The 15,794-nt window shown below is 39.4% G+C and overlaps 1 protein-coding gene across 5 annotated transcripts in view; it reads left to right on the forward strand.

Moving 5' to 3' along the window:
• Window positions 1–1,934: 1,934 nt before the first annotated feature.
• The window catches only part of SEMA6D (semaphorin 6D), a 587,975-nt gene continuing 574,115 nt past the window's right edge, over window positions 1,935–15,794 (forward strand). For 3 of the 5 annotated variants that reach the window (XM_055098813.2, XM_034938713.3, XM_008956829.4), the window contains exon 1: window positions 1,935–2,597. The gene's annotated coding sequence lies outside the window, so the exon portion shown is untranslated. The remainder of the gene's footprint in view (window positions 2,598–15,794) is intronic. The other 2 variants (XM_057299907.2, XM_055098814.2) reach the window with 1 other exon arrangement.

Consider the following 15,794-nt stretch of genomic DNA (forward strand, 5'->3'; position numbering starts at 1 on the left):
GGCTTGTGACTGCATCATTCCAATCTTTGTCTCTGTGGTCACATTCCCTTTTCCTCTTCTATGTCTCAAATTTCCTTCTGTCTCCTACTTAAAAGGACCTATGATTGCACTTAAGGCCCACGCTGATAATCCAGGATAATCTCCCCTTCTCAGGATTCTTAATTTCATCACATCTGCAAAATCCATTTTCTTCCATATAAAGTAACAGAGTTTCTAGGGGATTATAACATGGGTATCTGTGGGGGCCATTATTTAACCTGCCACAGGAACTGACATTGCTCACTGCTGGGTCCCTGAAGAACACAAATTGGCTTGTTGGTGGGCTTGGCCAGGAATCGGTTTAGCTGGAGATGCCTTTCACTGATTGTGAAGGAGGTCCTAGAACCCAAACGTGAAGGCTCAGTGATCTGTCACGCACACCTGATGTCATGAGCATGGACCATGTCCCTCTCATGTTTCAAATACAGGCCACAGGCAGGGTCCATAGTCCCACCACAGAAAGCAGTTCTTGTGGTATTGAGGTCAATTATATGTCCTCAAAAACCTGAAGTTCTACCCATTTCATTACTGTCTCTTCTTCCTGCTATGATGCTAAATGTGGATGGGTAAACATTCATTATTTTTAAAATGCTCATTAACATGTATTAGGTGCCAGGGATTATGGCAGGCCATTTAAAGCATGGTGGTCGAGAAAGCAGCCTCTGAAGCAGATTGCCAGGGATCTAATTTCTGCTCCACTAATTACTGGCTATGTGATATACCTCTATGCCTATGTTCCCCGACTATAAAATAGGCTCTATCTCACAAGGATGTTGAGGATTAAATGAGCTATTATGTGTTAATGCTTGGACCAATGGCTGGCTGCTACCTGATCTTTGGTCTCTCTAACTTAACAAATGTTAATTACTATTTATTTGAATGGAGAAACCAAAGAGATATGGAGGCCTGTGTGAGACACAGGGATAGCTAAGGCAAGATATGTTCATGAAAGTAATTTTAAGTTTAGGAGTTAAGACAGTAAGTTTAACAAGAGGTCTGAGCATTGAGAGGTGTTTATTGTTTTTTAGAACTCTGACTTAAGTGAGTCAAGCAAGAGAAGAGAAAGAGGGAGGGAAAAATAAATGCTATTTTTGGAGGAAAGATGGTTGGGTAAGCTCTCTGTGGTACTGGTAGGCAGGTTTTGCATGTGGCTGGGTAGCTGGGCAGTCAAGTATTGCATTAACGCCAGCCTGATGCAGCTTGGGCTGGTGTGAAGAACCATGGGATCTCTAAGGCTTAGGGGTCTTCACATTTAATGATCACCAAGTTACCAACCTGAGTATCATCTTAGAAAAAGTGGGTAATATTTACAAGGAAGACTTGTTTCAAGAATTAAAGGAACGTATGAGCAATCATCCAGCTAACTCCAAAATGCTTTGTTTTCCACAGGACTAATTATATGGGATACAAGCCAAGCATACAAATTGAAGTCTTCCTTCCTTTAAATACCACATAAAACCACCAAAGCTTGCCTCATATTTAAGGGACATTCACTCCTTGAACATTGTTTGAATACGTACTGTATGCCGAGGACCACACTAGGAGCTGTTGACAAAGTTATGAGTATGAGTATGAATTATTTCTGCCTGAACAAACTTACAGACCAAAAGTTCTGCCTAGAGAAACTTAAAGACCAGTAGTAGAGGAAGTAATCCAAACAGGAAAATGTCACATGAGTGATAGGTATTATCATGAAACTAAGAACAGAATGCTGAGGGAAGCCCTTAGAAAGGAACTTCTCATTGTCTGCAGAAACAGGGAAAAGTAAATATAAAAATATTTCCACAACAATAACAGCGAGGAAGCGGGCTCATTAGAAAATGGCACGTGTGGCTTGGATTGGGCTAAAGAGGGTGTTCTGGAACTTTGTGGGTCTTTTTGCATATGGAGAAAAGCTGGGCTGACAGTCTAACTCCAAAGGCCAATGAACAGCGGTTAGATGATTAACACCTGGGAATACATTTCTACAATATTAAAAGTGATATGTAGCTCATTTAAAGAAATACATCTTAATATGTAGTACACAATATATCTAAGCCATCGCAACGACAAAATCAAAGCAAGGTCCTTTGCACCGAAGGGCCTGGGGAGATGTGGGCGAAGACCCCAGGACCTTTCCCCTGCTCAGAGACCAAAGGGTTTTCAGAGCGGAGGTGGGGGCTCCCGGCAGGGGAAGTTAGAGCCGAGGGAGCGGCAGGAGCACGTGGGCTGAGTGGGGGTGGGAGGACGCAGACGGCGGAGTAACCGGTGGAAGTGTCAAAGAGGAAGGAGTGGAGGGCTGCTGAGGTGACAGGGTGTGGTCTGTGAGGGAGCGGACGAACCCGGAGAAGAGAGCAGAGAGACCCACCAGGACTAGGAGGCAGCGGGGAGCGTGCCTGCGTCGCTCGGAGCGGTGACAGCAAGGAGCGCAGCGCGGAGGCCGGGCGGCAAGGGGAGTTTCCAGTCCTCGATAAGTGGAGTCCCTGCTCTGCGCTGCGTCAGCGCCTTCCGCCTGGGCCCGCGGTGCCAGACACCTGCCGAGTCCGAAGCGGGAGTCAGGCTGAGCCTTCGGCCCCCAAGTAAGTCTTCCCTTTTCTCTCCATTTCTCCTCCGTCGCCTTTACTTCTTTATCTGCGAAGCGAGGAGCTGCTGACGGAGGTTCTGCGCGAAAAGCGCACCGGGGAGCTCTGGCGGCGTCCAGGATGCTCCAGCCTCCGGGCGCGCCGCGGCCGGCGCAGAGACCCGACCGCGAGGCCCGCCGCCCGGTTCCCGTGCGCAGCACGGCCCGAGGCGGCGGCAGAGTTGTTGGCACTGATAAGACCCGTCTTTTGTGTCTTGCCCGATCCCAGAGCTGTGCCAGGCCGGGGGGAGGGAGCGGAAGCCACTTTATGGCTCCTGGCCCCACCTCTTGCCCCCACCCCAAATCCTCCGGGATTTCAAAATGCCGCGGACTCGGGCGCAAGTGAGCGCCAAACCCGCAAGCTGGGCGAGTTGGATCCGGGTCGGCAGCCGGCTGAACCGCCACGCTGCCCCGCTTTTTTAATTTTCTTTTTAGATACGGCATCTAATTGGTGGGTGCTGGGAGGCAGGGCTGGCTGGGTGAGCACGAGTACCTGGGTGTAGGGAACGACCTACCTTCTTGCTTTCCTTGGGGTTTAGAGGGGAAGGGGTGGGGGCACCCAGAGCCCCGAAGCCCGGAGCGTCCCGCGCTAGCGGGCTTGCGCGCGGCCGGCGAGCAGGCGTTCTCTGGGTGGGTCCCTTGTCTGGCTCATTGTTCGCGGTGACTGTTCTTGGGGCCAGACTGAGCGACACAGACACCGCTCACCGGGCTGTAAATAAAAGTGACGACTTGGAGGAGTGGGGGTCAAGGCTGCCGGGAGGGAAAAGGGTTGCCCATTTTAGAAACCGACTTGGAGCTCGGAAGAGCAAGCGTAGTCGACAGAGAAAACCGCTCCTGAGTGCGAAACTTAGATCTGACTCTAATTCACAGAGACAGCCTAGTAAATTAAACCCTCAGGAACAGGGCACGGTATTTCCCCCATTGAAATTGTTTTCAGAGTAACGAAGATGGAGTTTTAAGTGTTATTGACAGCTGGCCGCTTTCTCTTGCTAGCACCTGTTTCCCTTAAAGATTGCTGGGTGGGGTTTATTTTTTCGCCCCCTCCCTCCTTTTTTTAGAATGTGCATTTATTCCGTTTGTGCCTTCAGCTAGTCGAGTTGCATGGTGCTGGGAGGAGAATCCATTTTTGAAAGCAAAGTGCAATTTCCACTCTACAAATGGCCAAGCACTGGTGTAGACGTCCATTGCTCCCCTACCCTGGCCGCATGCTAACATTCATGGAGGCAGACATGTGTACCCAGAATCAGAGGGAGCCGGTTATCCTCAGTTGGAGATCCCAAAAGACTTCTGCATACAGTTCCTTTCGTTGGATGGTAGATACTCTTATTTGACTTTCTTCCATTCTTTAAATTACAATGGTATCACCTGTTCATGGTGCCTATTCCTTAGCCCACTGCAAAGGAGGATGCATTTTGCTGGGAAAAAAATGCTCTTTCTTTTTCTGAGGTCCGTGGGTAGTATTCAGAATAAGCTCTTGACAAGAGAAATTATTAAATTATTATGATTTCTTATATATGTGTGTATATATAAATATATATGTACAAGTTTACAATATTGTCTACAAATATACAATATTTGTATATATATGTGTATATATGTATGTATGTGTGCATGTATATATATATGTGTGCATATATATATACACATATATAGTATTTGTAGCTGGTTGTAAATCCCAGTAGTTACTAATGCACCCAACTGACCTGGTTATATTTCACTTTGACATCCCTGATGGACCTGCTAAGTGTATCAATCTGATGAAGCCTGGAGTTCCAGCCCTCAGGAGAAGTACTTAACATGAACACCTCTCTATGACGGCAGTCTGATTCCACAGGGAAAAACCATGCAGTGGGAGTGTTGTTGAGGGTATGGAAAGCTGTATGATTTATTCCAAGGAGAGAAGAGAGAGTTAGGTAGAAGAAAATAAAAATGGAAACTGGAGAGGCATCCAGACCATACTCACGGTTCTACAAATATGTATGTGGAAAAGTGTATTTATTGTGTTCTCTCTCTCTCTTTTATCATAATGTTTATAACCTTAATGCTTTCATAGCAGCATTTGTACCTCTTTTTTTTTTGCTTAAAAACTGTTATATTTTCAACTCTATTATTTTACATTTTCAATGCCGTTCGTGCCCACTGAATGCATTGGATTATCTTTTCAATTGTTCTTTTGTCTACTTGTATACCATGTCCAACTTAGTACAGGACCACATGAACAATGAATCAACCAGGTTCTAATGAAGATTAAGACATGAAGAGTATTCACAGCTATGTATAAACTGTATACTCATTTAACCATCTTCCCACATGACCAATTTTAGCTAGTAGCTTGTTCATCTTCTGAAGTCTCCAGACTCCAAATTCTTACCCAGATTGATTACTGCACTAAATCTTGATTGTGCAAAGAACAGAACTTAATTATTTTGGCCTCATTTATCAGTCAGCAGTATTTAGTGTTGCCAAGATAATTATATCATTGAAGTATGCATGACTTTAAAATATGTTGAAAAAGGTCTTTCTAAACTTGTTCATAAAGAAAAAAAAAAGTCCTTGTGAAGCCATAATTTCACTGCTGTAGGCCTCCTGGCCATTCGCGTTTATTGAGTTTACTCTTCCACATGAAGAATGAACCATTGTTTTGTTGTCTAGGAACTGAAGGAAGATGGAAAGGGGGCATAGAAAATGAAGCACTTGTAAATGTTATTATTTTCTGTATTTGGAAAATAAATATTTTTAAGTAAATAACGATTATCTTCTTAAAGATACACTAAAACCTTATTAAGAGATCTGAGAAAAAAAGAATTTTCAAAATAGAAATGCTAGCTGCTTCTAAATATTCATAAAAGGTTGGTGTTTACAAACACATATATTTTTGAACCAATCTCAAGATTTTTATGTCTTTCTATGGAATTATGAAGTGTTATTCAATTATTATTATTAAAACATTGAAATCTCATCAAAACTTATATTTAAACGTACTGTCTTTTTGCAAGTGCTTTAATTGTAATAGCCTGTTTGTTGAGATTAAAAAGAACATCATTGATGTCATGGTGTGCTTTGCATTTTAAAATAGTAGCTAATGAATTACAAACATTCATTACTCAACAACCACTTGCTGAAATTTCTCAGGACCCCCAAATAGAGATTTATTTGTACTATATACTATCATTCATGCCCTTGCTGAGTTTATGTTGATACCCTTTTCTTCTTCAAAATTAATTGCCTTTTAAATTAATACTATGTTAGGTCTGACTCTTTTGTTATTTTTCTCCTATGTCATAAATTTATGTGCAAATATCTTCAGCATTGTCTGGTTAGAGAACTTACTGTTGAAAACGTGGGAATTAGTGGGGGGAGGGGTGAAGAGAGAAGAACAACTTTTATTAAACCTGGAGTCAGGACTTAAGACAGGAAAAGAAGGGCAAGTTTCATTTAATAAAATTCACTGAGGAATTTGTCTTTGACCTTTAAAAGTCCGAGCTGTGTAGTACATAATATACATTTGGGTAAATCAGGCACTAACTTCATAAAGCATAAGGCAAAATAAGAGAGTTTCATGGTGTCTTTGCTTTGCTACATTTGAATGGTGGCTTTAATTCCACTCACTTTTTTATTTTTGGGGGATGCTGTTCTATTTATGTAAAAATGGATATCGTCAATGTTTATTTTGGGAACATTTTATTTTAAAAGCTTAGTTTCTTCTATGAGTTTAGCTCTTATTAAATGTTTACTAAGAAAGATGATGTTTGATTCAGTTTTCATAACTAAATGCAACTAGAAACACATTGATTAAGTGATTCAAATAAGCCCATTTAAATACTAAATTTAGTCTTCTCTTTCACAAGCTATTGTGAAGAAAATGCTTTGAATTAGATTTTTATTTTAATAACCAATATTCATTTATATTTCCTGTAACGTGAAGACTAACATTAATGGGTAATAAAAATGAAACATTTGTCAAATGAGGAGATATAAGACAATGCAAATTAATGATTGTGTGTACTCTTGATACCTAGCTTTTTTTCTGATAAATTAGTATTTTTAATCTCAGGGGTAATGTAGATTTCTTAACTGATTACATTTTCTTTTTGCTTTAGGCACAAGAAAGCTCAGAGCCCATGGGAGATTTAATTTATTAGTCATATAAGACGCCTTGGAATGAATATATGTGTTATCTTTCCAAATGACCTTACTTTATTCTACTTATGTATACAATTTCTCTGTCATAATGTCTTATTTTGTTTTTCTTTTTCAATTGTGGAAGAAGGCAGATCATCAAAGTTGTTATGAATAAGTGTTTAGAAGTACAATCAAGCCTGCAAGTAGTTATTAAGGTCTAATATTGCAAATGCTGAGGTGACATGAGACAAAGGAGGCAAGATTTCTGATCTAAAGATACTTGTATTCTGGCTGGGTGGAGAAGCCATAAACTCCTAAGGAATTAGCTCAAAGTAAGTCAACATGTGCATACATCTGTTGCACCAAAATGAAAGCCCAACCCTGACTTTAATGACATTCAGTTTCTAGAAAAACACTATTATAGCACCAATCAGAAAAGCCAAGTAACTAAATCTTTTAATTTTCTGGGCACACTAAGACTTAAGTAGTCTGAGGATATCAGGGTGGAAATAAATGTAGAAAAAGTTATTGTGATTCCATGGTAGTGGAAACTCCCATACACTTCTCTTTCCCTTTCTCTTTCTCTTTTCCTCTCTTCTCTTTCTTGATTCCTCTGTCTCTCTATCATTGGCTTTCCCCTTGCTACCCTGGCAGACCTGATTGACAGGTGTGACAATTCCCATGGCAAGCTAATCCCACCAGGCTGGCAGCTTTTGAAATTTCTGTCTATGTAAATACAGTATTTGTTCTAAGTACCACACTTAAATACAGTAGTTAACGTTTAAGCACCCACAGGTTGTTTCTCTTTGTACTTGAATCAACAACCATTTTCAGCTCTTAGAAGGGACCACCCACAAAACTGTACTTTTTGACTGTAGAAAAACTCAGGGAGAAAAAAAAATAAAATAAAATGAAGCAAAAAGTTGAGAGAAAAAAAACCCCAAAAACCACAAAACTAAATTATCGCTAAATTATCGACCCAAGGAGGCATGGTTAGGCTAAGGCCAAAAACTCTGAATTAAACTTCCAAATCTAACCAGCTACCTCTAGATGTAAACCTGATTTTCATCTTTTCTATCACCCACGTAGACATGACTTTTTTTTCAGACATCTTGATTACAGTTAATGTTAAAATAGCTTCAAGTCTAAAATGCAGATGTGTTGTCTTGAACTGAAACGAACTATCAAACAGACAATGATAAATAATGATCATTTAAACTTGGCCTTTTAAAAAGCACATTGGATACAATAAAAATCAGTGTATTAGTACACTAAATGTGCTTCCAATTATGATATAAATAGTGCATAAAGCTTTAAAATTTTCATCAAATTAATGTATCACTGACATGCAAATTAACTACTGACATCTATGGTGTATGCCATGTGATGATTTCTAATTGGCAAGTGAACCTCAGAGGATTATTTATAGATTACACTGCAACAAAGTGCTGGAGTAAATTCGCATTGTGCAGCTCAATTCAAATTGGTGTTTGAGCTTTGATTCTCTTCACTTTTTCACACCCCTTTTGATCTCCAAAGGCTCTCAGAAATAAGCTAGCTAAGGTGCTAAATATCTAATTAATAACATTTGGGCAGAGAATTTGTCTTCAAATGACCCCTAAGAGATTTGGAGACCAGTTAATATCCCTCACTAGCTTGTTCAGGTATGAATAACTCTTGAGGCTGTTGAGTTTGAACTCCAAGATTTGGTAACATCCATTTCCATCCAAAGCACGTAAGAGAAATGTTCACACAGGAAAAGTGAGGAGGAAACTTGAAAATTTACCAAGTGAATTAATTTTTAAGAACAGCTGCTTCTAAGGATCTAAGTGGAAATCCTATTTTATTCTCTAATGGCAATTGAGGCTTCTTTTATCTTTACTTTCCATTACAATTTGTGTATGAAGAATGCAGTGAGAGAATTACAATGTATCTACAATTCCCATACTATGTTATTAGCTCCAAGTTTGGCCTTTCTTTATTCCATGTCCATGTCTCCCTAAAGGTAGAATGACCAAATAAAAAATGAAGAAGTAAGTCCATTTATTCTGAACATTTTCATTTATTATGTGTTTTATACATGACCTCATGAGGCAAAGATACATTAGTGTAAATTCCTGCTTACAAAGATCTAACTTATTAAATAACTTTATAATGTATTAACCTTTTCAATATTTTCTTCATACTATATTCATCCTGGAATGTACAACTTAGCCTGCCAAGTTGGTTAAATGTCTATCTTTTCTTAAAGATTTGTTAAAAAGAAACTCTCTTTTTGAAGGAATCTCCATAGCTGGGTTTAAACTTGACATCCTTGATTGGGTGAGGTGGCTCACACCTGTAATCGCAGAACTTTGGGAGGCTGAGATGAGAGGACTGTTTGGGCCCAGGAGTTCCAAACCAGCTGTGGCAACATACAGAGACCCTGTCTCTATAAATGTTAATAGTAATAATAGCCGGGTGCAGTCATACACGCCTGTACTCCCCACAAGTGGAGAGGCTGAAGTGGGAGGAACTCTCTAGGCCTGGGAGCTTGAGGCTGCAGAGAGCCGTGATTGTGCCACTGCACTCTAGCCTGGGCAACAGAGTGATACCCTGTCTCAAAACATATATATATATATATACTTGATATTCTTTTTGTAAGAGCTTGTGTTTGTGGTGTGTTTTATAGTTTATATTGAAATCATGAAAATATTTAGACAATCTAAAAAATATATACAAATACAGTATTTATTATAAGTATTACTATCATCCTAAAGCTGAGGAGATAAACTAAATATTGGATACAAACAACACATGGAAGTGAATACTTGTGTTATTTTTAACACTTTTGAATAATTTGTTCTTAGGCCTGTTACCTTTTATGGAAAGGTGCCTTCACTAGTAATGAGGCCATGGAGTGGGTATGATCAAGGCAACTTGACTTCTTGCTGATAAAGGTTTATAAGGAAATTTATCTTTTGATTAGGAAACCTCACTTAATTTCATTAATAAACATTGAATGAGGACTTACCGTGTCCCAGGTATTGAAATAAGAAATGACTATTAAAAAGAAATGAAAAGGTCCCTGCTCTGAAGGTATTTAGAATACAATGAAAAATTAAATGTATCAAATAAATGTGTAGATGAAATCATACATATTACAGGATGTTGGGGGGAGCTATAATGAAGGGTGTATGTCTCAATTTAGGAGATGGTATAGAAAAGCTTAATGGGAGAATTGAAGCTAAAAGTCAGGTATAAATTTTTCAGGTGACGAAGCAGTAGATAGTAGTCTCTGTTATAGAGTTGCTGGAGAGAAGGCAGAAAAGTGAGGCACAGATGGAGAATCAAGAAAGTCCAGCAGGAAGTATACATTAGACCAAGGTTATCATAGCACTCTGGACCAGAGATGAAGATTTAGAAGTGTAATCCTGAATCCAACGTTCTTATACTTTGCCTACATCCATGAAGCTGAACATATCTAAGGGAAATACACAACCATGGTGTCATTTCATACTCATTAATCTTAAGTATGTTCTTAAGGTTATCAGGTGATCTTACTGTGCTTCCTGAGTCTATATGATACTTTCTCCTCTCTCCTTAAACACTCAGTGCCTCTGTCTACACCCTCACTCTCAGATGAAGGCCATGCTTCCTATTCACTGATAAAATGGAGAACATCAGAAAGGAACTTCCATTGACACTCACTGCCACATCTATCCATCTACCAGCACCTGCTCCCACATAATCTACCTCCTTTCAAGTTTTCTCACAGAGCCCTGGTGGAATTTCAACAGTTGTATCTTAGTAGAATGCAATGTAGAAATGGGTAAATGCAATTTGCCAATGAAAAAGACTATTCCCTTAGACCTAGAGCTTCTATTTTTATTTATTTAACCTTAGGAAATAATCTGGGTTTCAGTCAAAAATTTATATAAAGGAAGTTTCTTTGAATAATGTAAAATTAGAAACAATACATCTGCCCAAAGATGGGAAAAAAGCATGTTTATCATCATTAAAAAGCATTTTTTTTGAAGAATAACTATTGATAAGGTAAAAATGAATGATATAGTGTAAAAAGAAAAATAAAACAATACTGTACAGAGTATATCTTACAATGTTATGATTGTACATAGAAATGACCAGAAAAATGAACATGTTAAAAGGCTGCCCTATCAGATATTGAAATGGAAATTGTTCTGTGTAGCAAATCTATTGAAGATATACTCATCTTGGAAGAGACAACTTGATGGGAAGATTCTGGCCACACAGAAAATGTCTACTGAATAGAGACAATAGAAAAATCACAATAGAGAAAAACGTTGTCCTGTTTCCAGCAGGCATTTCTCTTACCTAGTATATCCAATCCACCAAATTTCATAGAATTAACTGCTAAAAGACATGACAAATTAACTTAATTCTTGCTATCTCCACTGCTATCCTTCTGGTCTAAGAAACCATCATTTTGGGCCTGGATCATTGCCTTATCTCCCAGCAGTTTCCTCTCACGCTTGCCCTTGCAGAAACAAAGATCTGAGAGGCCATATTGCATGGTGTTTGAAGCATGGATCCCATGGATGGGCTGCCTGAGTACAAGTCCCAGAGCTTTCCCTTAATAGCTGTGAGACTTGGGGCAGGTTACTTCTCTTCCAGTTTCTCATCAATAAAATTGACAATATTAATACATATCTTATAAGGTTGTTATGAGGATCAAATGAGTATCCCTAATATGAAAATACAAAATATGAAATGCTCCAAAATCTGCAACTTTTTGAGCACAGACATGACACTCACAGGAAATGCTCATTGGAGCATTTTGGATTTCAGATTTTCAGATTAGGGATGCTGAACTTGTAAGTCTACTGCAAATATTCCCAAATCACCACAAAAAGATCTAAAATCTGAAACACTTGTAATCTCAAGAATAAGGAATACTGAACCTTATGTTTTAGCTGTTTGTCAAGGCCGAAATTGGATTATACTCTTCTCTGCTTAAAACCATCCAAAGGCTTCTCATTACACTTTGAATGGAATCCTTGTAGTCACATACATCAACTTCAATTCTCACCACTCTCTGCTTCCTTGGTATTTCTATGAAAAACAAAAACAAAAACAAAACAAACTCTTGTTCTGTCACAGGGCCTTTGTGCATGCTGTTCCCTTCATCTGGGACACTTTTATTGACTCTTCATAGCTTCTTCCTGCCCTTCATGTCTCTAGCTCTGCCTTCTCCTTGAAAAGCCTGTCTGTGACTTCTATTAATCTGCAGAATATCTCTTACTCTTTTTATTCTCTCTTTATTCCTTATTGTCTCTTTAATAGACCTTATCTCAATTTGAGCTTTTCTTTTGTTTGGTTAACTCTTTTCCCCTCTATTTCATGACTAGATTTTAAATTCTGTGAAACAAGGATAATGTCTGTTGTGATTACATTTGTTCCCTTAATACTTAACAGAGAGTACAGCATATGGTAGACAACTAAATAAATATTGGGTGAGTGGGTAGGTGGATGGATGGATGGGTGGATGGGTGGATGGGTGGATGCATGACAGGTTTGGTTGGCTGGCTGAGATTCTTACTATTAAGATCATGGAATTGTATTTCTGAGAGAAGCTAACTTAATATTTACAAGGTCAAATATATATGTCATATATGTGTCACTAAGTAGATACAGAAGGTTAAGTTATTAACACTCCTTATCATTTACTTCTGGTACCTAATGTCTTAAAAATGCTTGTCAAAACACCGGTGCATTTTGAAAGAGTTAGAGAGTTTGAGAGGGAGAGTGGGGAGGTAAGTGGACTGGGGGACTCTAGACTTGAAGATACTTCAGGCCAGGACAGACCTATGGGAAACTGCGTGTGGGGGCTAGGGAGTGGGCAGGGTTGAGGTGGAAGGATTAAGGTGTTGATAGTCCAGGCATTCAAGAGGAAGTATCAGATCAGCATTTCACAAAGAACCAGGTCAAAAATACTACATAAAGTAACTTCTTCTTAGCTTTAGAGAATGTTCAGTAGGGCCTTGCACACATAGTATCAAAATATGTGAATGAAAGATTTGTCTAGGAAATTACAGTTACCTGATGTCATGACATAAAAACAAAACTGTTTTCTTTCTTTGACTCAGCCAGTTTTTAAAATGGTAGTCAGTCAACTGGAGTATGTATATATGTGAGTGTATCTATCTTTACAGACAAACTTTTTGTTCTACCTAGGAAGATACTTCATATGGAAGATGTTTTCATGTACTGCTTTTTATCATAAAAGTATAAAGGCCTGGAAAGTTTTGCGTTGTATGATGTTCTCTTTGTCTTACCAGGAGGTGTCACTACAGCTCACTCAAACTTAACTAGTGCATTCTATAGGGACCAACCGGTGTCAGCACTTACCAGAATAGCATTACCTGCCTACCAAGTTTTCCACCAAGTTACGTAAAGGAAATTTGATGAAAAAAAGAATCATTTCCAGATGCCTATTTCTCCTCCATACAAATATTCTTATCATTAATTACCTGAAACTTAAAAACTTGTTTAATATTCTAGAAACAAATGGCATTTTTACTTTCCTTTGAGTGTTGAGTGGGGACAGTGGAGAAAAAAAGAGCAGAATAAAAAGAGGAAAGATGGACACAGAGAAACATGAAAAGAAGGGTGAAACAGAAGTGTTTCCAGTGACAATGTGCTGCGTGAAGACCCCAGAGCACATTGCTTTCTCACCTGTCTTACTTGGGCTGCATCATCCGTTCCCTGCCCTTCATCTCTGCCCAGATAAGTCTAACTTTCTCTGCCAGAGCTGGGATAATTAGAACAAAAATGATTATCTGGTGTTGAGCTAATATACTATCACAGCTCTTTGACATATATAATTTTCTATCTCCCCTGATAACATTATAAGATAGGTATTAATACAAAAATTTTCCAGGGGAAGAAAATGAAAATCAGAAAGTTTGCATGATTTGTGGTTATAATTGTGTATTTTACCATGGTCTTACCAGATGTCAAAACCACACTCTTGTTCTTTTCATGATGCCTCTAAAGGATCACTCTCACGGGAGACTTTCCTAATGTCCTTTAACCCCTGACCATGACCAATTTAGGTATCTCTTCTCGGGGTTCCACTGCATCTGGTGCTCGCCGTGTGTGAACACTCATCATGAATGAGCACAGCCTTCTATTTTCTTGTCTACCTCTTCATCCAGAGTCTGAGCACTTTGAGGGTGGACACGATGTCTTGTTGAAAGAACAGAATGTGAGACTCCCATTAACTGGATGGGTGAGTAAGAGGAAAGGCTCACCTACAGATGGGGATTCAACGTGGGTGAGGGTGTGGATGAAGGACAGCAGAGAAAGCAAGGACCCCCCAGGCCACCTGCCTTCACCCACCACCACTGGCCTCAGGTGCTCCACAGCAAGTTATCAATGAAGGGGAAAGTTTCAGATTTTTTTTTTTTTTGGAGACGTGAGAACAGGGTTAACCACCCAAGAAGCAGGTGATATTCATCCAGCATAGCCCACACGTTGTAGGTCCACTAGGACTGGAGGGAAGTAACTGGCATCTGAGGAGCTATGTGTTCTGCTGTCCTCCAGGTGGCAGCATGGCCCAGCTGTTGGAGACAAGCTCAGTTCTTGGACATCCCTAATGCTGCCAGACTCAGAACTGTTCTCAAGGCGTTTAGTGCCCTGGGAATGATTAATGGCTCTGCCCGTTCACTGCACCCGGAGGGTAATTGAGCCTGCAATATTTTGGAGGCTGCAGAGAGGCTTTCTGAGCCACTGTCTGATAGAAGGGGCTGCAACATTTTGGACATTATATCCCTTGGGAGACCTCCTGGAGGACATTTGTGTGCCAAAAGAGATCTTTGGTAGAACTCTTTAAAGAGGAAAAAAGACAGCCCCCCTAAAATATGGGGAAATTGAGCAGTTTTAATGTTTTTTCAGAAATTTGGTTTGCTATATGTTCCATATTCTTTTTTCCTTCTTTGGTTCTGAAATAATATTCCTTTCCACCTGACTTAAAGCAAATCCTTTGGAAGGTAGCTTATGTTAATTACTGAGTATTTTGAAAGCATGCAGGCAGAGCTATGTAAAATGTCTTAATTTAAATCAGCGCTAAGCCCTTTCATATTGTAAGCTGAGGTATTTAAAAGTAAGATGATTGGAAATTTCTAAAGTTGCACACGATTCAAGAGAATGCGAAACATGTTAGAAAGAGCTACTGGCACGAGGCTACAGCATCCATTTATTCTCAATATACACATAATATCAATTATAGAAGACAACCAACAAAAGATCTTAAGCTTGTCGGGTTGGGTTTGTGTGGCTGCTTCTGTTCATTAGAATTTTGAGTAACTGGGAAAAATGCCAGATTCTTAATGTTTTCTTGAACAGGATATACTAGGAGATCTTAGCACTGTTAAGAAAAAAAAATCACATACAAATTCAGAAAACCTTTGCTCATCTATGTGGCCAAATGGGGAATCTAACCCTCCCCCTTTCTGTAGTTTGGATTTAAGTATCTGTGGTGGTGGTTTTTTAGCTTCTTCTGTGGATTCATTAATATCACTTTGGTACTTTCAAGAACAGTTGTTCTTCCCTAACCTGTGAGATTTTACTCTCCATTATAGAAGAGTCTCTCCTCCTAGCCTGTGATGATTTGATGCTGTACCCTGTATATGAGGTTATCTTCCAGATGTTTAGAGAGCCAAACTTAACTGGTTCTCTGTGTGCCAACACTTTTAAGTTTTCACAGGCAGTGAGTTTAAGGTCTTTAAATCATTGGAATAGAGTAGAAAATCAGAAGAACAATTAGGATGGCCTCTCAAATTCTGTTTTTAAATTAGGTTACAGATGTGCATAGACTGCTCTTCTATCTTGCCTTGCTTTGTTAAATTTATCTCAAAGATTGAACTTGCAAGTGTCTTTTTTTTTTTTTTTTGTAATGAAGACCTAGGCTAAAGATTGAAAGAAAGGAGTGGAGAGGGGGAATTAATTGAAATAAATCCACAATAGTTCATTCATAGCCTCTAATTTAACTACCACAACAAAATTAGTGGGA

Source organism: Pan paniscus, chromosome 16 (assembly GCF_029289425.2).
Source record: "Pan paniscus chromosome 16, NHGRI_mPanPan1-v2.0_pri, whole genome shotgun sequence".
Lineage (NCBI taxonomy): Eukaryota > Metazoa > Chordata > Mammalia > Primates > Hominidae > Pan > Pan paniscus.